The following is a 23,882-nucleotide window of genomic DNA, read 5'->3' on the forward strand; positions in this document are numbered from 1 at the left end:
TATTTGATACATTTCGCTTGAATCAAAGTATGAAAAGGCTGCATCCAATTTTTTAAAAGTCTGACCTGCAGATTTAAACAAAATTGAGTTTTTGTAAACTTTCCGACTGAACACTTGAATTGAAATTGTGCATAATAAAACTGTGCCTATTTAAAAGCATTAACATTTAATCAAAAATTTGACATGGACAGAATCAGATATATCTCCCAGTCACCGATCGTTGAGTGAGAACCAGCTGATTCCTGTCCCTGAGCTGATCGCTCGCTGCAGCTCCATAAAAGACTAACGTTATAAATGATCATCAAGTGTGTTCAAAATATATGTACAATTATCATATCGAATACCAAAAATGTACTGCATGCATGCACAGAAAGACACATAGCATGCAGGTGTATACTGCATGAGTACCACATCAAAGCTTGCCATGCTACTACTGTAAGTCACGACCATCACCCCTCACCATCTGCTGTCCCAGACACCAGCCTGACTACCAGTCTGTCAGTCTGTCTGAATATTGAATCCCATCAAATGTTAAACAGATCTGAGGCCGTGGGACCGCCCACCTCAGCAGCACAGCCTGGCTAAGTGTTACAGTTTGTCTCGATTGTTTACACACATTTTCTGAAAGCGTGCCACATACTCTCAGAACTCTACACACTAATCATAAAAAAACACACACACAATTTGTTCAGTGTTACACTTACCACACACAGTACATACATAAGTGTGTTGTAAAATGTTTGAGAATATTGTTTTTATACTCAGAACACATATAAGAAATATATTTTATTTTTCCCACAGAAACAGTATACACAGTGCACATCCCAACCAACACATGCAGTGGTCTATATACAAAACAACAGAAGAATTTACTGTATACAGTTACAGTAAAAAAAAATACATCTTCTCCTCTGTTTCTGGCCACAGCACCTCATCCACATCACAAGCAATGTTTTCCATTGCTCCAGAACAGAAGAGCTCACCTGTTGCCCTTTTATGCTAAAGCTCTGATTGCTAATTGTAAAACTGTGTGACAGGTGTTCGCCCATGTGATGAGTCAGTGTGCATGGTAGGGCAATTAACTTTTGTGTGTTCCTTTTGCAAAACAAGAAATTTTCCTCATGAAAATGGCACCAAATGCAGAGAATTGTATGTCGTGTTTTTGAAAAAAGTGTTTAAGAACTGCACTGTGAGTGTAAAGCAGGAATTGTGCTTGTAGTTTAGCAGAACTGGTTCAGGTGGTTGGTGCGTGAGTTACATGCTGTGGTCATTGTGTCTCAGGTACCAGTTATTTGTGTTTAAACAACTTCCTCCAAAGTATCTGTTAGGGAGCTGTCAATAGCTAACAATACTTTATTAGGAGTCCCAGCTGAATGTGTGCAAGTCTCCTATTGACAGCTTAGTCAATATGGTGGCAGGTGTCCAGTGAGAAGCAGTCTGAGGAGGCAACTGGAGGGAAAATGTTCCCATACATGTGATCAAACAACATCATGTGGACAATCTGTCTTCAGATTGGACCCACTGGGGGCGATTCTGATTTACATGCAGACAGCAGCACCACTGCAATGCCAGACAGTTATCGATAATATTCACCACAGGAACTGCATTTAATTTTAATTTAACTTTTGAAATGAACAACGGTGGAAAGGTCCCTCTTGTTTCTTTACTGAATATCTTACATATCTTTTTCTTACACTTTGATCAAGAGCAGTGATTATCAAGACCAGAAAGTTTCCACATGGCTTAGATAGATGAGTGAAAGTGCAACGGGGAAGATAACTGAGCATTTTAGACACTTCAACAAGCTCTACTGGCATCAGAAATATATGGAAAGGAAAGGAAAGGAAAGGAAAGCAGGTGAAAGGATGCCAAAGGAAAAGAAAGTGAAAGGAAGGGAAAGAAAATGAAGGAAAAAGACAAGAAAGGAAAGTAAAGGAGGTAAAAGGAAAGGAAAGGAAAGGAAGGGGAAGGAAGGGAAAGCAGGTGAAAGGATGCCAAAGGAAAAGAAAGTGAAAGGAAGGGAAAGAAAGTGAAGGAAAAAGACAAGAAAGGAAAGTAAAGGAGGTAAAAGGAAAGGAAAGGAAAGGAAAGGAAAGGAAGGGGAAGGAAGGGAAAGGAAAGCAGGTGAAAGGATGCCAAAGGAAAAGAAAGTGAAAGGAAGGGAAAGAAAGTGAAGGAAAAAGACAAGAAAGGAAAGTAAATGAGGCAAAAGGAAAGGAAAGGAAAGGAAAAGGAAGTAAAGGAGGGTAAAAGGAAAGGAAAGGAGGCGATGCAGAAGGAAGCAGCACGACCTCACCCATCACAGTTGTTGTTCTTTCTGTAGCGGATCTTTTGTGAGTAGGCGAAAATTCATAACCCCTTAATGGACATCCATTAATCAAGCTTTATATTAGCAGCTTATGATGATACATTAATTCAACCAGTGAAGGCAGTTGTCACCTAATTATGACAAATGATTACGCCTCCAACGATAATTTCAGCCACGTTTGTATTTTGTAGTGTTTGCACGTCACTCACGTGTGAAATTATCTGAGAAGTCTTGTAGCTGCAGTGTTAACAGCATTACAGCCCTCCATTTTCTCCAACCTATCGGCTGATTGGGCAGGTAGAGCTGATGCTGATAACAGGTTTCACTCCTCCAATCAGGCGATGCAGATTGGTGGCGGTGATGGCGGGAAGCCGTAAGAAATGACAAAAAACAACTCGCGGTATCCTGAGAGACGCATCCATCCAAAACCTCATCATCACACATTGATTAGCGACAGGAAATGGCATTGATTAGGGGAGGTGTGTGATGGTACACACACACACACACACGACCACAGGCATAAACAAACCTAGTCTCATAGACAAGCATGTAAAGACGCATGCATAGACACTATAGAGTCGGATGTCAGATGAATTTGAGCTGTCAGTGATTGTGGGTTAGCAGATGTTTCCCACTGGAAAATAATCATTGAACCAAAACAATCACCTCTACTTCGCCATTATCTGCCCTGGCTGTGCGTGACAAGACTGAAATTCAAGTGACTCGTGGCATCTGGACAGAAGTCCTTAGGCTAGGAAGATCGCTTGATTGATCACAACTTTGATCACCACAGCTGCAAACTGTGAACCGATCTGTTTTAGATCTCAAGCGTGAGGGTAAACCTTGACGTGTCGGCACAATGGATGAGCGTTTTTACACATGAACAGTAAATCGGTTAAATTGATGTGCGGTTCCTCTTTGGAAGAAAATAGAGGGGTTTATCCAGAAACCACCCCATTACCTGAAAGTCCCTGTTTTAGACCCAGTGTGATCACAATTCCATGCTGCATTTAGCAATGTGTTAATTCACAACACAAATCACCACTAATGCTGTTACCAAACAATGTTAGAGACTCAGACCTGCTTACATTGATTGGCTGTTCAAGATGGTATCATTTATCAGTACTTACTCCACCTGAAAATGCAAAAATACAAGGTTTTAAGACGTGCAGCTGCACTCTGAAAATGAATCACACTTAACTGCTGATCTGGTCCTGGCTGTGCAATACATTTCTGCACCGGTCTCACCAAATAATGTTTAAATAACAGACCAGTTCCAATCTTTTGTTCATCGAAACTCATTTTATCACTTATCAGATGTGATATTAATCTTTTTTCTGATTATCTGAATCTTATTTTGTTTATCCAATTGCCAATGAAATAAATTAATTGTAAGAATGTGCTACTCTAGCTCTGATGCAGGATGTGATCTGCAAAGTAACCAAGTTATCAAATAAATGCAGAGAAGTAAAAAGGATGATATCTGCCTCGAAAATATAGTCGAGAGAAAACAAAATGGCAGAAAACTGAAATAATCAAGTGAAGTAAGAGTACTTCAAGACTGTATTTAGGTGCAGTACTTGAGTAAATGTACACTGCTAAATAATCACTGGATGGAACAATGTCTGAACAGAACCGACTGCCAGCATGTGACACTATAGTATCTCATTATAACAACCATTATAATGAGCTACCAACACTGGCAGAGGTCGTCAAACACTCACTGATAAATGCCCGTTCGGTCCCCGCTCAGTTAAATTATGCTCGATACTCTGAACATAAACACACCATTATTTTCCTTTTTGACAATTATGAATTGAAAAAAAACTTCTCTGAGTGTTAAAGGAAACTTTAGATCTATTAGTCTCTCTTCCTGAATCCTAAACACTGAAAGTTGCAGGTCCCATGCCAGCCAGAAAATATTGATTTTGAAGAGAAAACAGTCTTACGTGACTGAGTTTCCTTCCCTTCTGTTTACGTGTTGTCTCACCATCTTCATTTCCATGGATGAATTCATCCCCGTCCATTGTCCCCGGGTCCCGCCTCCAGTCTGTGTCTATGTGACCAGCTTTGACAAAAAAAAAGAGTAAAGTATGTGCATGAATTTGATCAACGTGCCTCTCCAACGTGCACCGACACCTTCGCTAGCAAAGAAAGATTTGATAGAGGTTACAGGAGCCGCTCGGAGAGAGGACAGCGCGCATATAAATGTCATTACTTAGACGGTACTTCTGTCCATTGTGCTGGCTGAGGATGAGCACTCCTCACAGCACGAAGAGGAAGGTGGGTGGTGTGTATCAGCCTGTTTGATGGACAACAAAATGAATAGAGTGGAGGATGTGATGAAGAGAGAGAGAGAGAGGGAGAGGATGAGAAGGAGCTGTGAGTGGTTATTCAGTGAGGAACCCACACACACACACACACACACACACACACACACATTCACAAACAACAAGGAGAAAGTTAAGTTTTTTTTTTATTTTTTTGGTGGGAAGGAAAAAAAAATCAATAAGCGGGGCGATGAAAAATGAAGCAGCTTCCCAGAAAATTCTGTCTCTTCTTCTTTCTTATTCCTCAGACAATAGTTCTTTTCTTCGGGTTGATGAAATTGCATTTTGAGCAATTTTGAAACAAAGCCATGTCTTGCGCTAGAAATGTATCATTCATTCGTTTTTGGATAGTGATCATTCAATATCAGAGAGGACTAACAGAACAGAGCCCGGCGGCATCAACAAGTCACTTTATGAACCCCCGACATGTCGGCGCAGTGTCACCGACAACCGTAACTCCTACACGGCGTCCTTGAGCGATGTCTTGACCCCTGCCTGGTTTTCGGGGTGATAAATTACAGTAGATACGTGTCAGCAAAGGTCTTTACAATGTATAGCTACCTCTCAATAAAACTGCTGAGTCACTTTACAAATAAATAGCTCTATTAAATAAAAATAAAACTTTACGCATGGATTTTTTTTATTTTTTATTTAATAGAGAAGTTATTTGCCTGGGTTCGTTGACTAAATCCAAATTAAGACAGACTGGAGTAGTTATTTAAAGGATTTAGCCACAAGCCAGATTTGTGGAACTAATTAAGTACCAAAGTTTGTGTCAGAGAAAAATATTTGAGAAACCTAATCTACACCACTTGGGATGAGAAAAAGGAAAAAGAAAATAAAAAAAAAACAACAGAATCGGTTGACTTTCAGTTGCACTTTGAAAACAGCAGGAGAGGCAGGATTAACAGATTACCAGGCTGGACTCTCGTCATTCCACACGTTCAGCAGCATTAGTTTCTTGTCAAGGCTTCTTGAAAAACACAAATTTGCTTTTAAGGGTTGAAAATAGCTCATAATTTCGTGTATTTCCACAAGAGACTGGCTGAAATAAAATGTGAAATGAAGTATCTATCTATCTATCTATCTATCTATCTATCTATCTATCTATCTATCTATCTATCTATCTATCTCAGTTCAGCAGTTTTAATGAGATTTTTGACAGGCAGTGAAATGCAAACCTCTGCAGGATCCCACAGCACCGGGTGCTTTTCTAAATTCAGCCATTCAAAGCAGTTTCCTGTATTTTTTTTTTGTCGGGTCACAGAGACGCCAAACTGTGAAGGGAGGAAAATATTTATAACACAACTTCCAGCGTGATCTGTTTGTGCTGTCCCTGCAAGCCTTGTTTATCCTGGAAAGTGCCGACATGTAGGCACTCGCTGAGAAATCTGCCTCAGTTTTGACACAGTTTTCTCAGGTAGAGGTCCTGGTAGAGTGCGGCGGTTCTTAACCTGTCTGTCGAGCTGTCTCCAGCTGCCTGAGACGTCTACTCAGGAGCTCAGGCGCTTCCTCCTTGCGTCACGTTTTATCTCCCAGTCGCAGTAAGCAAGGGTGGGGATAAATTTGTGATATATACTCAGCCACAAGTTTGTGCTCACACAGTCTGTCACACGTACGCACACATGCTCACACAGATCAGGATTTAATGTGCTCTGACATGGGTGCCGGCATAAATCATATATGTGGATGGCCATTAGCTGGGCGGTAGTATTCTGACCTCATGTCAGGACGTCTGGTGGGTAACGTGTGGTTGAACAGACGCAAATGAGACTGAACACAGTGCGATTTAACAAGGCGGCACAAAAAAAAACAACAAAAAAAACACAACAGTTTTCATCAGTTCATTATTCACAAGGTTGAGGAGGTTGGTCCTCCAAACTTCATTAGTGATGCCCGATGAATGTTAAAGACACAGAGTCGGGGGAAGTGGCTCTGGAAATGGACAGACACCGTTGTAATGACTTCTCTAGGGTCCTCCACTAAAGAAGTCAGCTGTCAGAGACGGATGGTGGAAATTTGCCGCAATATGCTAAAGTCTTTTTGAAATGTGTCACAGTGAAAAGAGCAAGGACAGTTTCACTAGAAACTGTTAAGAGACAATTTCCCCGCTAAATATCAGCAGATGACAGATGACAAGGTTAATCACATAATCCCAGTTTCATGGACTGAAATTATCCTGATTTTTTTTAAAAAATTTTTTATATGACCCCAATATCTAAGTTAATTGATAAAAACGGAATGTGGTCATAATTCTGGATTTGATGCCAGCAACATTTTTTTAGACCTGGGCAGCAAAAGAGCGAGAAAGTTGTGAATGCTCCAAAAACACCTGTTTGGAAAATTCAACAGGTAAACTGGCTCATTAACAGGTGAAAGCATCACGACTGGCTGTGAAAAGATCATCGAAAGACTCAGTGGTTCACAATCGAGGGTGAGGCAAGGTTAAACACTTCAACATAAAAGTATTGTAATACATGGGCTTCGGAACACTTCATAAATCTGTTGTATAAAACAAAAAATACATAATTAGGAAATGAGCGAACAATAGATATTAGTATGGTTTAAGGTTTTCTAACAGTGTTCGACGTGTAGCTTTTTGCTCGGCTGGGGATGATCCTGCAAAGACATCTTAAATCTTGTATAATCATCATCATATTATTATCATATTACCAGGACAGTATTTTTTTTTTTTATTTTGTTAGTCCCCTGGGCTGGAAGTGCTCCCTGCTTTATTTCCTGTCAGGTAGTTAAGTTGAATTATCATCTTGTATCCCAAGTGTAACATTATTCCTGATTCAGTCTCAAGTCTGCTGCTGCTGTAGATCACAGCTCACTTTCTTTATACAAGCTGGCCCCTCCATGTGATCTTCTAACACCCAAAAGAAGGCCGAGGGCAGATAGAGATCCTGAGGGTTTCACCTTTAAAGGGAAATTCAGGTATTTTTTAATCCCGGGTCCTTTGTTTACATATATTGCTTTGTTGGAGTTGGTGCAGTATATCGCCTCATTTGGACGTGGACTCTGCAGCAGTTCTTGATGGCATCTTCAGCTGTCAAAGTATGTCCACTTAAAAGTTGTTTTTTTGTTTTTTTTTGCCTCTGACAGGCTCGGATTGTCTTTCTAAGTGTCTGACAGCATTATAGATAGACTCCATCTATGAAAACAGTAATTTTGTCATCATAAAACACACTTCATTCAAACTTGACAGGAACTAAACAAAACTCACCAAAAACTGTCTTTGTTAGTCTGTCCAATGGTGACCAGCTCTCATTTGGTCAAAATTCAGCCTTCATTCACCGAGATGTCAGAATATTCTGGTTCTACGTGCTGTTTTCTCTGGCAGGTTCTGATGCCTGTCCTCCCTCCCTCCTATCCTGCATCTAACCGGGAGGATTAAGGTTTTATTTCAACCAAGCAAGAGTTGGCACTGCTGAAAAGACGAACAGAGATGGTTTTTATGAATTTCATTTTGTCTCTGCTTAGTTTGATTGAAGGGGGTTTTGTGATGGTAAAATTGCTGGTTCTGTAAATGGAGTCTGGTGGATTTGGTGTAAGTGACATGGGAACATTAAGACAGATCTGATGGTGATTTGGGAGTTGTGAACAAATGGTAAGTCAAATATGAACAGCTGACAAAATTTAAAGAGTAATCGGAGGTCAAGCAGACATCTCAAACTGTACTCAAGAGGAATAAGTCAAGTGAAGAAGTGCAAGTAGTTTGAGCATGATATCAAAATCAAATGTGTGCTGAGTTTAAAGATTAATTTGGTGTCTGTACTCAACCCCTAAAGATAGAGTGTGGAGCTCAGACATCCAGAGAAGGAGAGGCTCCTTCTTCACGGTTAAAAGAGTCATTTGAGGTCGTTTGGGCTTCTTATTAAAATTCAGACTTGCTGTAGAGATATTCCCAGTATGTCCCACTTGGAGGAGAGACTGAGGAAGACATCGGATGTGTTACATACTCCATTGCAGGAAAATGGATGGTTGGATTTCTCACCCAGAAACACTGTCCATCTCAACCAAAAATCAAGAAAAGTTCATCACTGTCTTTAACGAATGGTCGAGTGTGCTGCCCATATAATTCTTGCTGACGCCACTTTTCCTGTCTACACTTTGGGTTGCCCCAACACAAAATGTATAGAATCAGACCCATGACAATATAATTAATCTGAAATCTGAATGTGCTGAATCGGCTGCAGAGAGCCGGCCGCTATAGATCTGTGATGTTTCTCAGTCAGTTAAACGTCTGACATGCAAATGCGGCCGCGTACTATATCCTCTCACTCACTCTAATCAGGCTGTAATTATGAAATGCAGTGGTTATAATTGAAAGTGTCAATGCATTTTGACTGGAAATACTCCAACTGTGTGTTGATGGCGCCGCTAAAAGCACACAGCTTTTGATGGGCCTGACCTTTGGATTGCTGGTTGTGAGCAACAGCAAATACATACGAGCAGCATCAAAGTGTGTGAGTATACTCATACATCTAGACTGCCAGGAGATGATTTATGGCCCGCGGCTGCCTGCCATAAAATATGTAGCAGATTTCACTGAGAGCTATGCGTTGGCCCGGCACCCAAACACCAGTTCTGGGTGGAGGGGAACGATGGTGCAATGAGGAGTGAAGGCTGATAAGAAGTGCAGCACTGTGGACTGTTTTTTCTCAGTCAAAGGGAGAACGAGAGAAAGATTCAAGATTAAAAAACACATTTTTGTCTTGCATATTTTGTCGGCTGTTCTGTTTAGGATTTACAGTGCCTTCACCAACTCAATCACATCAAATCAGTGTTGTTCATATAGCCCAAAATCACAATCACAGTGGACAGCATCCTCTGTTCTTAGACCCTCGTGAGGAAAATCTTGACATGTTGGGGGAAAAAAAAAAAAAAAAAAAAAAAACAGGTGGAAAATAAGATGGAAGAAACCTCAGTAAGAGCCACAGATGAGGGATCTCTCTGCTATAGATGTTGCATGTGCGGAACAGAACAATAAAGTTGCATTGACGGAATATGATACAAATTATAATAATTGATTTGTTTTGAATTTGAAAATCTTCGTCATGAAGCAGCATCATATGTGCTTTGGGTTGGAGTCTTATCAACACAGTTGCCAGAATAAATGTTGGTAATATGTTTCTGCAAACCATGGATATGTTGAAACATTACATCACTCTTTGTTGCAATTTTACATTTCTTTAGACTAAAATGTTTCATTTTCTGTTGTGACAAACCTGTACCAAACATCTTGTAAGGTTAAGACTCACAAAAACACTTGTTACGTTTAGGAAAAAATCAAGGTTTGGCTTAAAATTCTTTATTGGAGATTTTCTGTTTGTCTCATTAAAATCACAACATATTGTTGCCACAAACACAGCTGAAAATTGTCCAAAGGTCTTCTTTAAAATATCCTGTGGAGTCACGCTGAAATGCTAAAACATAGTCAAGACCAATGTTTATATTGTGTGTATGTACAAATCTGAATATATCTCAAGGTTTGCAGATAATAGCAGCATGTTATTCAGGCACCTGGGCTGAGTTATCTGGTCTGCGAGTCCTCATATCAATATTAAGTTCATCAAAAAATGTAGTCAGTGTTCTGACACCCAAGCTACACACAGTGGGATATTGTTGATGTTCAAAATTTGGACCCTATGACATAATATCCATTTTATACATGCACTCAAACACACCTCGGGAGTTTCAATTAAATGGCAGCGGAGTGAGAAGATGTGAGCAGAAAGGAAAATAACAAGATGAGAGAAAGAAAAGGAAGTGGAAGTGAAATGAATGGACAGGGTGTGTTTGCATGGGCTGACGTTACATCCAGTCCTGCATGTTCCAGTGTCGTAATGGCTTAATGGAAAAGGAGGGGAGTGAAGAAATGAGGAAAAAGAGAGAAAGGTTGGAAAATGAGATGAAAAGAGAAAAAGAAAATGCCTCGAGGCTGTGGAGCCGAATGTACTCTGTAACCTCGAATACAGTGCTGTATGAGAGAACGGGAGCAGGGGAAGGTCAAAAAAAGGTGTGGAGAAAAAAAACAGAGCTGTGACAAAGGGAGAGAAGGAAGCTGAGGACATTGATAGACTATTAGTGCTGACAGGAGACTCTTGTCAGAGAGCAGGTGAGAGGCTCAGGCTGTATGGGCTATTTGTTGCTGAGGCGGAGTGAGAGGGCTCCATTTACCTGTCAAACAGCACACATACACACTCACTGTCACCAGTGTGTGGACACTTTAACAGACAGACACTCTCTCCACAATCCACTTCAGAAGTATAACAGCCTCAAACTGTACAACCTGGTGGCTTCGAGGTTTGAAAATGGTAGTCGGGGGGCTGGATAACCCTGAAGAGCAGGGTTTGTGTCCAGTGTGGCCAAAAGTCAAGAGTGATTTGTTTTTGTCAAGCTAACTGAGCTATATGTTTGTTAATTACATAACTTAAGTCACTTACCGTGACCTGACAGAACACAGTTATCTTAACCCAAAATATCTCCTTTCCGCAAGCCTAACCAAAACATTTCATGTTAATAACAGTCCAAAATCCATATCATGTCATATTATGTTGTCAGCAATGTTAATTTCCAAAATTTAGCCAGACATTATACATTATGGATGACTGACATCATTTCAAACCTGAATCCACCGACCAAGCTTCAGTATTTGATTAGTTGGGAGTGAGGATGTGTTGGATTGCACAGATTTATTACACTGTGCTCAAACGACTTCTCCTAACCAACATGAGTAATTACCAGTAATCATAATATGTACGTACGCATGTATAGAATGTACATTTTGAAAGATTCAGGAAGTACTGATCTTTGCCCTGTTTCATAATGTGTGTGTGCCAAATATTAACACATCCACATGATGTGTCAGCGAAGGGCTACTTATTATTCGACACATGTGCTTTGTTCCCACAAAAACCCTTCAAACATTCATGAGCATGCCAGAGCCTTGTAGGTTTGCAGATGTAGATGGTACCAGCCATTATTTATATTATCTGTGTACAGTGAGGGTTTGCACTGATGGTAAGAATTTTGACAGAATGTGCCTAAACCAGACAAACCCAGACCAAGACCTTGGGTAAGTTGTGATGGTAACAACGGGTCAAGAAGTGACTAGATCTGATCGTGAGCCACCTCTGATGCTGCACTGGGTTTGAAATATGAGTTTCCCTTTGGCAGAGGTGCAAGTTAACATTTACCAGACTGTCTGAACAAAATCTGCCACTGTCTAATAACAAACCTGCCTTCTACAAACCACACAGCCACTGCAATTTCTGTAAATACTGTAATTACAGTAATTGAATTGGCTCAACATTTCAGTGAGCTGCAATTTCTTCCAAGTCGTTCTGCTAAAACGTTACCTTACTGACAAACTCTTGCTAAATGAATATAAGCATAGCTGTAATGTTCAGGTAGAAGACAAGGTGCTTGATCAGACATCCTCCAAAACCTCATCCAAACAGTCTGAACATCAAGATTTACACCATGGTAGTCTCAGACAGTCAGATCTGACTCCACAGCTCTATGCCAGGGTTGGACAAAGATCTGGCTCCACCCATTGTCAGTGATGTAAGTTTTCATGCAGATGATGTTAATTACATGAATTACAGTAAGACATGATGTTGTATTCATAGACTATATTGTTTCTATGATTTTAAAAGAGTGAGATCAGCTGACTACAGTTTCACACACATCAGTTTACTACATCAGGTTATGTATTGTTGCTTAATCCAGCAACACAATCTACCCACACAAAGACACACAGCCGTTCAAACACACTCAAACAGAAGACTTTTGCGTCCCAGGGTGAGAAGCTACATTTACTCAGCGAGGGTGCCGAGTTGAAACAGTAGAAGAAGTGTCGCCCTGAGGGAAATACACTGCTGGCTTCCCTTCTAGAGTGCAGCGGTGATTAATGTCTGTGTGTGTTGAACCAGTGTGTGTGACTGTGATACTCACAGCGGAGGATGAGTTTGTGTGTGTTGTGGGGGGGGCGTGACGGGTGGTGACTCACATGTGATCCTTGAGTTTTTTGAAGGGGGGGGGCATGCTTTTTTAATTTTTTTTTTTCCCCCAGCATCCATCTTTCTGCTTCATCGCTCCATCAAACCTGCAGCTTTGCACCACACCTGTTAATCTTCTCATCTCTTCCTTAATACCCCCACTTCTTTATCACTCTCCCCCCCCCCCTCCTCCTTTTTTTTTTTTTTTTTTACTTTCATTGACCCACGAACTGTGTCAGCCTCCACTCTCCTGTGGTCTCCCCTCTCACCCGCTCCCCTCTCATTGATTCCAGCTTTAAACTTTCACTCTCACTCACTTACCCAGGAGGTGAAGTTGAATTACAGTCATTACCTCGCTGTTTCTCTTCACGCTCGCTCACTCACTCCGAACCCGTCTCGGCTTTTCTCCTCTCTATTCGCACTTTAGGTGGTGCGGGACACCAAGGTGTGCAAGTTCACCCTTATTTATTGTACATACTGGGAAAGCGGTGGGACTCTGAGGTCAGCGCTGCTCGCTGTCGTGACCGCAGCCTCATGTGTTAAAGCCAGTTCACAGGGTGCATCTGTTTTTAGCCAGCGGCGCAACGCAAATGCTTTCAGGACGAGTTGTTTGTGAGCTGCTGTTGCCATGCGACTAAAATCCTCCATAAACTTGAAGAACATTTGCCTCGGCTCTCTCTTCTTTAATAGACTGAAGTGAAGATCCCAGAATGAAAATAACATTAATGTGGACAAATGTTTATCTCCTTGTGTGCGGCTATTATATCTGAAGTGAAGATTTTCTGTTCTTACATTTTATTGTTGGTGTAATTAAATGTGCCTTCAAAGTGTCTGGGATGCCTTAACACTCACTTTATGTGTTTTTGCAGTGCTTTTTATTAAATGTGATCTCCCCAGTCGTAGATTAAGTTCCAGGTGGACAGAAATTGTAAAGCTCTTTGTGTCCATGTGGGAAATCTTTTTGAGGCAGCAGCAGGAGAAATGCACTTTGCCCGAGTGTTGTTTATGGTTAGCTGTTGCTATGCGACGGTTTCTTCATACCCCTTGATGAGCCAAATATTTCAGCTGTTCACTGCAATTGGATGGACATGGCGCCCAGCCCAGTTAAGACACAACTTCACACTTTCAAAATTGCTTTCACTGCATACGCCAAAGTGTAGCTTTGTATGTTAAAATCTGTGGAAAACAGATGCACCCAAATACCATGCATAACAAGTGTCAGGTGACGTAGTGTAAAGAGTGAGGAAGTCCACGCGGGTGGAGGATGTGGTTGATGAAACACTTTCAACCAGGAGACCAGTGATCAGATTTTCCTGAACCTAACCTAGTAATTTTGTTGTGCAACCTTGACCAAACTGCATCATCAAGTGTTTTTTGTGTTGTTTTTGTTGTCACCATGATCATGACGGTCAGTTGATCACACATCTTTTTACAGAAGTTAGCGGAAAAACATTAAGGTATCATCGGCGTTCAGAATTGGACTTATGTCTTATATACTGCACACAATTTGAAAGTGCAAAGTAGTCTGATTTGTACGAACATCTATGAGCTGAGTTGTGGTGCCAGAAGGATATTTTATAAATGGACTGAATCAAACATAGGACTGATTAATGCCCAGAACAGGAAGCTGTGACAAAATGGAATTGTAGAGCGGACACCAAAATAACAGCTAAATGTTAATTTTTTTAAAGAATCTTTGTTTGAAACTACTGTTTGAGTACAATTCATTATTTTTGTTTGAATGTTGAAAGCATTAACAAAAGGCAAAAACAATCAGTGAAACAAAATTCTGCATGAAAATTGCCTTACAAGATTACAATATGCAAGGGAGCCATAGCGGCCCCCCTGTATTTTATTCAAGGCAAAAACAATTTGAAATTCAGTTTTTCTTCTCCATTTTCTGTCAGTGTCTGATGTTTTCATCAGATTTGTGCAGCACTGTTGAGAGCAAAAGAAAATATGGGTAAGAGAATCAGCTGAAAGAGATCTGCTTCTTTTTATCAGAGCCGGGTGTTTTGAATGAAATTCTGTAAAAAAAAAAAATGGTAATAAATTAAAACTTGACTCTTAATATATGTAAAGCATCTCATCTGATTTGCTTTTTGCACACAAGGAAGGAAGGAAAGGTCTGATTTTAACCCTCAGCAGCTCCGTCCGTTGCCAGGTCTGAGCCTCCTTGATGAGCCTCGCATCAATTATAAAGCCAGATATTCATCAAAGTGGAGATTTTGGCTTTGAGAACTTACACAAATTGTGTCCACGCGTGTGTTCGTGAGTTGACGGCTCTGTGAAGAATGAAACGAACCCAGTGCTCTTCGAGGGTTTCAGCGGTTTGAGTTTGACACAGTAGGAGTTCTCTGCTGGCGTCTGTGTGATGCTCGGCTCGGTGGGAGGTATTCTATAGCTGACTCAAAACTTGCTCCACTTATTTACACTGAAGTCACAGGGTTCAGTCAAGGATACTTTTGAAATGAAGAAGAGACACTGACATGGAAACGTGGTGTTTTTTGCCAATGGAAATTTTTGTGATTTCCATTGGCAAAAGATGTGGATGGTACCAATATAACCATCCCGTCATGTTTCTAGTCACCGCACTGTTCAGGTGATGGGTCGTCTCATCGTCTTGTCTCCTTGTTGGAATAAAAACAAAAGAAAAACACACATGCCGAGAAGAAAGAAGACAAAACATTCAATGTTTCTGTTGTGTGTAGTTGAGAAACAAACGCGACAGTGAATGAGAGCGGAGCTGAGGAATGTTTGAGCAGTAAATTGCCAATGTGGCAGTGAATGAGCGGTATAGTTTACAGCGTGTCAGTTAACAAATGCTGCAGCTGTTTCAGGACCAAGAAAACTCTCTTGTTTCCCAACTGCTATAAAAGTGAAAGTGTCTCGGTCATAACCCCGACCACATGTATGTATGTATGAGTACAGTCTGCGGTGGAAGTGCTGGTAAAATGTCTTAAGAGCACATGTTGGCTGTTCCACTTAGCCTGACCTCACGAGATGCTTGTACAGGGTTGTAACTGATGAATAGGACATTGATGTATCCTGAAAATTTAACGTGTCTCAGCCTTTAATGACGAGCATCGAGACGCCGCCCATTTTGAGGGTTACATGGCGAACAATGTGGGTTTTCTGACATTAATTTTGCAGTGTGTGCTTCTCTGTTGGCTGAAAGTTCAGGCGAATGGTTGAGTCACTGCTTCCTTTCAACCATAATGATAAACTCGGCTTAACCTGAACAAAGTTATTGTCTTTGACTGATATTTAACACACCCAACCAGTACAGACAACCTGAACAAACCTCAAGTAAGTCATTTTTCAAAGGTCATGCGGTCCATTTAGCACCGATCAGCACTGATAGGTGTCCGTTAGATGCGAGGTCTTGAAAATGACATAACTGCTATAATGCTTCAGAGTGAGTCATCATCATCAGGGCAGAAAGCCAGAATAAAAGCCCCTGGTTAGCTGATTAGGACCACTTACTTGACTCAAACTACGATGTGCACACAATGAGAATACTTATATTTCCAAAGAAGCATTAAAAAGTCAGGGGCTGATTATCACATTTCACACTGCGCTGGAGATAAATAACCTGCAAAAAAGTGATCTTGTCAAAATAGCAATTTACTTAATTAAAAAGAAAGACTGTTTCATGCATGAATATTTATTGACGCTCGGCCCAGTTTTCAATGGACAAACATCTCCATTCATAGTTTGTAAAGGCAGTTTGGATGTGAGCCTTTATAAAATAATACTACATAATACAATAACCAATAAATCAATACATTTAATAGTTTAAGATGCTTTTTTTTTTTTTGGTTATCTCCAGAGATAAGTTGAGACCCACTACAGTATTTGTGAGGCCTTGGATTGCGCAGATGTCGCTTTCATTCATTAGCTCAAAATACACCTGTTCTAGTTTTAAAAAAAATGAATGCTCATCTATTCTTTTATTTGTTTTTCCTCTCTTTCTTGACATTCCTGTTCTTTTATCAATAGCTTTGTTTTTATGCTCTTGACGACTGTTGAGTTTGTTGTTGCGGAGATGAGAACACTTTATATCCTCTTCATTTTCTGTCTCACCACTTCTTCTCTTCATCTTATTACCTTATATGAGCACATAAACACTTATCTCCGCAGAACTCTTTCAGTTGTCCTTCCCAAAAGTCTTTGAGACACCTTTTTTAAATTTTTTTTCCAGGGGTATCATTTTTATTCCTTCCTGTTGTCTGGTCTTTGACAGATGACGGGACTTCTCTTGAAAACACTCGGTGGCTGCAGCGGCCGGGGTGGTGATGTGTGAAGGAGCAGTAGGGTGTCCATTGGACTGAGGATAACAGGCTATGATCTAAAGCGTCACCTTACTGTTATAAGCTGCTCCACAGTGCTTCACTTGTTCCCCTCCTGCTGAGAAAATTATCTCTGCGGCTCCTCTCAGCTCAGTTTGAACAGCAGTAAAACATGTTGTCGTGTACATGCGTTTCAGCACAGAGGTTAAATACTGAAGGCGACAGGAGCCAAGTGAGTCAACCTGGCAACCGTCTGATTCGGCTTTACATCTGATTCTGTGAGAAATGTTGCCTGGTTCTCAGGTTTTTTTCTTGCTCAGATTGAAACCTCATAGATCTTAACTTGAAAACACGTCTGTATGTTGAGCTCAAAGGATTGCTGCTGAAACACGAGTCACTAGCGGCAAACGGATGTCATCATTTCATCACGTGAAGTGGAAGTTTGAGATGCGCTGCACTTCGAAAATCTCAGCTTAAGGCAAAAGCTCCTGATGTGATAGATGTGAAAATGCCCTAAATACCGAAACCAGCTCAGTGTCATTAACATTAAGTGGTGGATCAAATGGACACACTGAAAGTAATGTGAAAGAGATCTCTTGTAGTAACAAGCCATCAGCTAGGTGTTTGGTTTGGTTTGGTCTGGTTTAGTTTGGCCACATGTTCAGCATCAAATACCAGACTGACAACGTTACCAACAAACTGGTGAAGACAGTCAAACATCTAGCGGCTAAAGAGCTGGATTTATGTATTTGTCAAGATTTGGTAGAGACCAAACTATGCTGCTAATTGCCGGGGCTGTGTTTGTTTGCTGTGGAGTCGCCTGCTGAGAAGTGGCCAAAACATCTTTCAGTAAAGCTCAATAAAGGAGTATTCCAGTGATTGTATTTCACACCTTTAAAGTTCAGGTGGTCACAAGAGACAGATCAGGAAAGATTTGTCAAAACTAAAGCTTTAAAGGCCAGGACAGGACATTTTAGACCCCCTCCTGATGCCTAAATACCCACATCTTTCACACACCACACCTCCAGGTGGTAACTTGGAGTCTTCCGGCTGAAAGTCTGAGGCCTGAGATAATCCTGATGGAGTGCCTCTTTAAGATAACATTATGGACAGAGCAGAAAAGAAAGGCTGATATGTATGCACGGTGGTGGCTAAGGAAGTATCACAAAATACTCAAGTGTCAGACATTGTTCACTTCATCCAAATTTATGTGGATTACTGTAAATATACATTTCAAAAAATATGGTAAAAATGCAAAACGCACACATAAGAAGTTATAGCTGCGGGTGTGTCTGTCTCATTTCTACTCTTTAGTCAAAAAGAAAGTCTCTTCACCTTAAACAGCACTTTGAAGATGTCCTCAGAATGTCCTCACTTTCCAAAAATCACTTCGCTCTTAATGTCTAAAGATAGACCTCAAAAAGGTACTGTACAGGTAAAAGAACACACACACACACACACACACACACACACACACACACACACACACACACACACACACACACACACACACACACACACACACACACACACACATAGACACACATCCACACACTTTACTGTCCTGATTAGCGCTCTTACTTTATCAATCTTTATATCAAGGTCAAAACACAACGGCAGTAATTGTAACAGATCACCTGCCAATGTGAGCAGCAGCAGGTACGACTGAAGGATTGAACGGTGTGCGTGTTTGTGTGAGCATGTGTGTGTTTGTGTGTGTGTCTATGCTCGAGTCACCTGCATGTTGAACTCACATCTGAGCCCACGTGAAGACAAATGAACTGACCATCCACTTCCACTCGGTCTCCCTGATGGATGACCCGACAGACGACCGTTGATTGATGGCTGATCAGTGATTCCAATATGGACTCATCCATTGCTCCCCCCCCCGCTAAGGTGTCCTGTTCCGAGGCTAACCTTCAGGACGATGAATTGACTAAATCCCCAGGTTTGAACAAAAAAAAAAAAAAAAAAAAAAAGCCAACCTGACAGTGATAACACACATTTGGTCATCACTTTCATTGCAAATGTGTATAAATCGGTTGAATTTCGACAAATAAAAAAGCATCTGAGGAGGTCATTTAAAAAAAAGAAATAGAGTTGCAGCAAGTAGCTGATCTTTGTTGACATTCAAAGTGCAGTTTAGTCATTTTTTGAGTTCTGCACGAACGACTGTTCAAACCCAGAGCGAGTGACATCACCGTCACTGCAGGCCTCATTAGCGTAACATTAAATGGCACTGAGGAGCTTTCAGCGTTTACACTTTGACACTTGAACTCTATTCGCACTTTACATGTCATCAGGACACGCTTACTTTCCAACTGACTGACATAATAAATAGCATGTTTAGGATTTTTCGTATCAAATACACATTTATGGGATCCACGAGCTTCCAGTTGTCGTCTCCTGCATCTCTGGTCAGTTAGACCTGATTTCATTAATTTATCCACACTATCTCCAAACTGGCATATCTGTCAGCCAGGGGGCGTTATTGAGCATTTATTAATTGGTTCAAACAAACCAAATAAAATTCCCAGTGTGTGTTGATGTATTTTCATCGTGAATCAGGCAGGGTGGCCTGTGAGACATAAGTTGAGATTGCAATGAGTAAAAACAACAAATGCTCCTCCTGAATGTTTCTGTTGGAATGAGCAAAGCTCAGCAGTTTGACAATTTCATGTTTCATTGCACTAACATCGCTGTATGGGACCAAAGTGCAGGAAAAAAAGGTAACAAGCAAACGAGAAAGTCTCTGACAGGACAAATAAATAACAAGCTGTCTCGGCCATTTGTCTCCACCAGTTGGGTTTACAGTCCACCAGAGCCGGATCGGCTTTAGAATCAGCACCACGGACAGCGCCGACGTCTCTGACAGCTGAATCCACTTCAAGACAAATGTTATAGTTTAAAGAAACATTTTAGTCCTCATCTGCCTTCCTTTTCCCAAATAATGTACAGCGGAGGAAGATGTGAAGTGTTTTCTGACTTTCTGGCCTCATGCTCTGTGTCACACTGATCCCATTACATTGATTCATACCGGGGAGCAGCTCGTTGCCGCTGCAGTCTCACACTGAGCAGTCTGATGGTGCTTGTTCAGGAGAGTGAGGGCCAGAGTTACGCATTCGCTCTCCTTTCCGAGGGCTTCCCAGCATGCCTCGGAGTCCAACCGATGGTCTGTACGTCACTGGCCCATTCCTCTAATCGCTCGGCTTCTGCCACCCCCTCAGCATTTTTCAGCTTGAACTGTCATGTTCCTGATAATGAACAACATCAGGCTGTTGTGCTAAATGTCACAGGGCACTTTTTAAGCCGCTCGCTCACACATGAGCTGAATCCTTTATGTGGAAATCTGTTTGCTCGTCGCCAGAGTTACAGTTTCATGTGATTTCTCTGCGATTGTGTCTTGCTGCTTTGTTCCTCCGTGTAAAGCCTGCCCAGCTGCTTCGCTTCCTACTTAGCTCTCTTTGATGTAGACAAATGCACCAATCAGGGACACTCTCTTCTAATTATGCTCCACTCAGCGCTCTGTGTAAGGCAGGGACCTGCCGTTTCTTCCACGGATGACACTGATACTTGATTCAACTTGTTCTCTCTTTTTCTGCTTTTCTGTTTATTGTAGGTTTTCAGCGTTGACGACTGGCAGACGATCTGAGGACATAAAATTTGAGGTAATTAATCCCATTGTCTCGCACTCTGTGGAGGCGCGTGGAGATGGAGCACACCTGCATTACATGGAGGCAAGATACAGTTTAGTCAGGACACGTTGTCACATCCTAAAGAGTTTTTTTTTTTTTTCTTCAGAGTGACGTCATGTTTCTGTGACGCACACAAACCGATACAGAGAGAAGTTAATTCTTGTGGGTAAAGTGACCGTCCTGCACAGTTGGAGATCGTCCGGTCAGTTCACACCGTAGAGCCGGAGTGTCCATCTTTGTCAGAGTGTCCTTGACCAAAACACACGGGGGGCCCTGCTGCTGTGAGGGTGCTGATCCCGCAGTCTGTTTGGTGGCATTAATAATGTGCTTATGAGAGATGTCACCTCAGGCCATAACATACAGCTGTTTGCACATGGAGATAACTCTGAAATGTCACACCTTCATTGCCGCTATTACAGAGTCGTTACTAACACACCAGGGTGACGGTCAGCCAGTGTTAGTGAGTCTGTGAAAGGCTTTGTGCTCCATTGTACTCTGAAAAAAAACAAGCGTGCAATGCAAAGTGCCCTTGACTGTTAAACCAGCTGCTGTAGTTGCTTGTGAAGTTTGCAGACACCTGTTTGCAGCAGGGCGTCCATATTTTTGAGCAGATGCATTGGGTGCTATAAATATGATGTCAGGAATACACACCTGGAAGTCCTGACTTCAGCTCTGTTTCTTTGACAGCAACACCTCCAACTTTTTTTCAGACATTTTCTTGATGAGAAGTGTCTTTGTTAGCGAGACTGATGTGAAAAAAAACACAGCTTTATTAAACAACAGTTTGTAAATTTGTTGTCCGGAGGCTTCCAGTTTAAGTTGGTTTGGTGTGTCAGGGATCAATATTTTACAGGACACAGATGTCAGAAGTCAGCTGAGATATTTTTCATCCCACAGAAAAAACAAAAACCAGAATTTAAAATAAATATTTTTTTTTCCATAAAATATTCACACATTTAACTCCGAAGAAGACGACTGATGAAGACACATGACCAAAGCTTTTCTGTTTAACGATGCACAGACACGTTTGAAATGCACCTTCACCAACAACACAAACTTTACTTCTCCCACTGAAATGCTATTTCACTGTTTTTTTCTTGCTGTTTGTCTGTGGCTCTGAACAGCAGACCGTCTCTTTGCGTGTGTGGCCAGCTGGTGATCTAATTTGCTCTCAATGGGGTAATAAATTACAATGGAAAATTGTGGTACTAATGTCAGCTGGCAGCATATGTTCTGCTGTTTCTCCTCTGAATAGCTCATGATGGCAAAATCGGAAATTTTGTTTTTTTAAAACAGGATGAAAATCCCCCCTGAAACAATCCACCAAATAACTGACCATGTGCTGGAAATGTCACCGAATCTGCACGCTCCACTTCACTGCACATCTTAATGCTGTCAACAGAGCTCAGATCTGCTCTTTTGCAACATGCAGCCAGTTGTCACACTGCACATCATGTGAATTTGAGTCTGGACTTTGCACATCGCAATTAGGTGTAAATAATCGCGAGGACAAAGTGAATGGAACGTCAGACACTTGCTGTGTCTCAATTCAGCATTTGAAGGCCAATTACGTCACAACGCCACGCAAAGGCTGTCCAACTCCAAAGGCTCCTTCAAATGCAGCTCACAAATGCTCCCTCTGAAGGACTTGCCATCGAAGACCGCAAAGGCCAGGTGCACACTGCAGGATCTACGTGTACCTCAGTGTGTTTGTGGAATTGTGTGAAGCATGTTGGAAAGGGAACATTTGATATGACTTTGCATGCGTTCTGCAAGAGCTCAGTGTAAGAAGTAGATTAAAATCACACCCATAGTTCAGTTCCCAAGAGCGCAAACTAAATAACGATACAATCTTCACATCACATAAACGGAAAGGAAACCATGATAGGAATTTGTAGCCAGTGTGCAAATGTCAGCTGTGTTTTGGCTGGTGAGTGGAGCACATCTATCAGTGAACTGCATATTTTACCAGCATCCGGCGAGCTGCTCTGTTTGTGCCCAGTCTGCAGCAGAAGAACACTTCAGGAACGTGTTGCTCCAAGCATCTTGGCAATGCACACTGACTCAACCTACTGCTGCGCTTCCTTGTTCCTGGATTACATGCACAGATGAGGGCAGAACTGGAAATTCTAGCACACTAATACAGTGATGAATTGTACTGGATAAATAGTGAGTTCAACTCCAGTTGAACTTAAAATCAGCATTAGTTTGTTTTTACCTGTAAATTGTGGAGTGGAGGACCAGACAAGGATGTTTCATGGAGTTGCGGTATGTCGCTGGAAACACCTGCAACATGCTAACCCACATAAGACGGCATCACCCCGACATATCCGTCACTGGTGAGAGGAAAAAAACGTCTTTGGTGCATTTATTTTGCAGTCAGTTGGTAAATGAAAAAAAGCTAGTCTTTTACATGCTTTTTTTTGTTTTTTGTTTTTTTTTTCCTGTCATGCCAAACCAGTACCAAACCATGACTTGTGATACCCCCACTGTAAATACATATACTTTATTTTCACTCTTGAAACACATTCTGAAACACCTTGAAGCTGTATTTAGCCGTTAGCAGGCTCACAGTGACACTGCTAACATGCTGATGCTAAGCAGGCATGATGTTGACCGTGTTCGCCATCTCCGTTTAGCGTGTTAGCACTAACGCTGAGCAGAAAACTGTTTGATGAGAGACAAACAGAAATAATAGTACAAAGGCCACGCTGGCCTCAGTGTTTGATTGACAGGTGGTCTCTCCAGGGAGTTAAGTTCAATGTTGCCGAAATGAAAGAAGCGAGAATCCCACAGATTACCACTTTAAATGTCAAAAGCAGAGACGCAAATGAGACATAATGACCCCCGGCCCTGCCAATAATAGATATGTAGCTCTCTTTAAACATTGATCTCTATAATTTTCTTTCCCCCTTGAAGCCGTGACAGCTCTTGTCACCTGGGCTGACAGGCCCTCTGTTGTGTCATATTCCCCTCTGCGACAGATGTGTGGATCGGCCTCCAGAGTGCCATCCAAAGTAGGTGACTGAGCACCATCGATCCGCAGTCATTGAGCCACAATCGCACTAATTAGTGTAGGTTTGAAACAGCATCCACACTGAAAGGGATACAGAGAGAGAGAGAGGCAGAGAGGAAGCACGCTTTCAAACATCCGCCAGTGGATCCGATCAGATGTCACCGAACGAGAAGAGATGACAAGAAGTTATTCTACACTGAGGGCGTCAGAAAGACAACGGAAAAAAACAAAC

General features: G+C 41.5%; 1 protein-coding gene across 6 annotated transcripts in view; it reads left to right on the forward strand.

Annotated features, from left to right (window-relative positions):
- Nucleotides 1–23,882, forward strand: part of elfn2a (extracellular leucine-rich repeat and fibronectin type III domain containing 2a) — a 195,851-nt gene that overhangs the window by 116,661 nt on the left and 55,308 nt on the right. For 3 of the 6 annotated variants that reach the window (XR_005077664.1, XM_037114129.1, XM_037114119.1), the window contains one exon: nt 20,559–20,607. The gene's annotated coding sequence lies outside the window, so the exon portion shown is untranslated. Of the gene's footprint in view, nt 1–20,558; nt 20,608–20,740; nt 21,700–21,930; nt 22,713–23,882 lie in introns of those variants that run through there. The other 3 variants (XR_005077660.1, XR_005077662.1, XR_005077659.1) reach the window with 3 other exon arrangements.

This window comes from Acanthopagrus latus, chromosome 1, assembly GCF_904848185.1.
Source record: "Acanthopagrus latus isolate v.2019 chromosome 1, fAcaLat1.1, whole genome shotgun sequence".
NCBI classification, from domain to species: Eukaryota; Metazoa; Chordata; class Actinopteri; order Spariformes; family Sparidae; genus Acanthopagrus; species Acanthopagrus latus.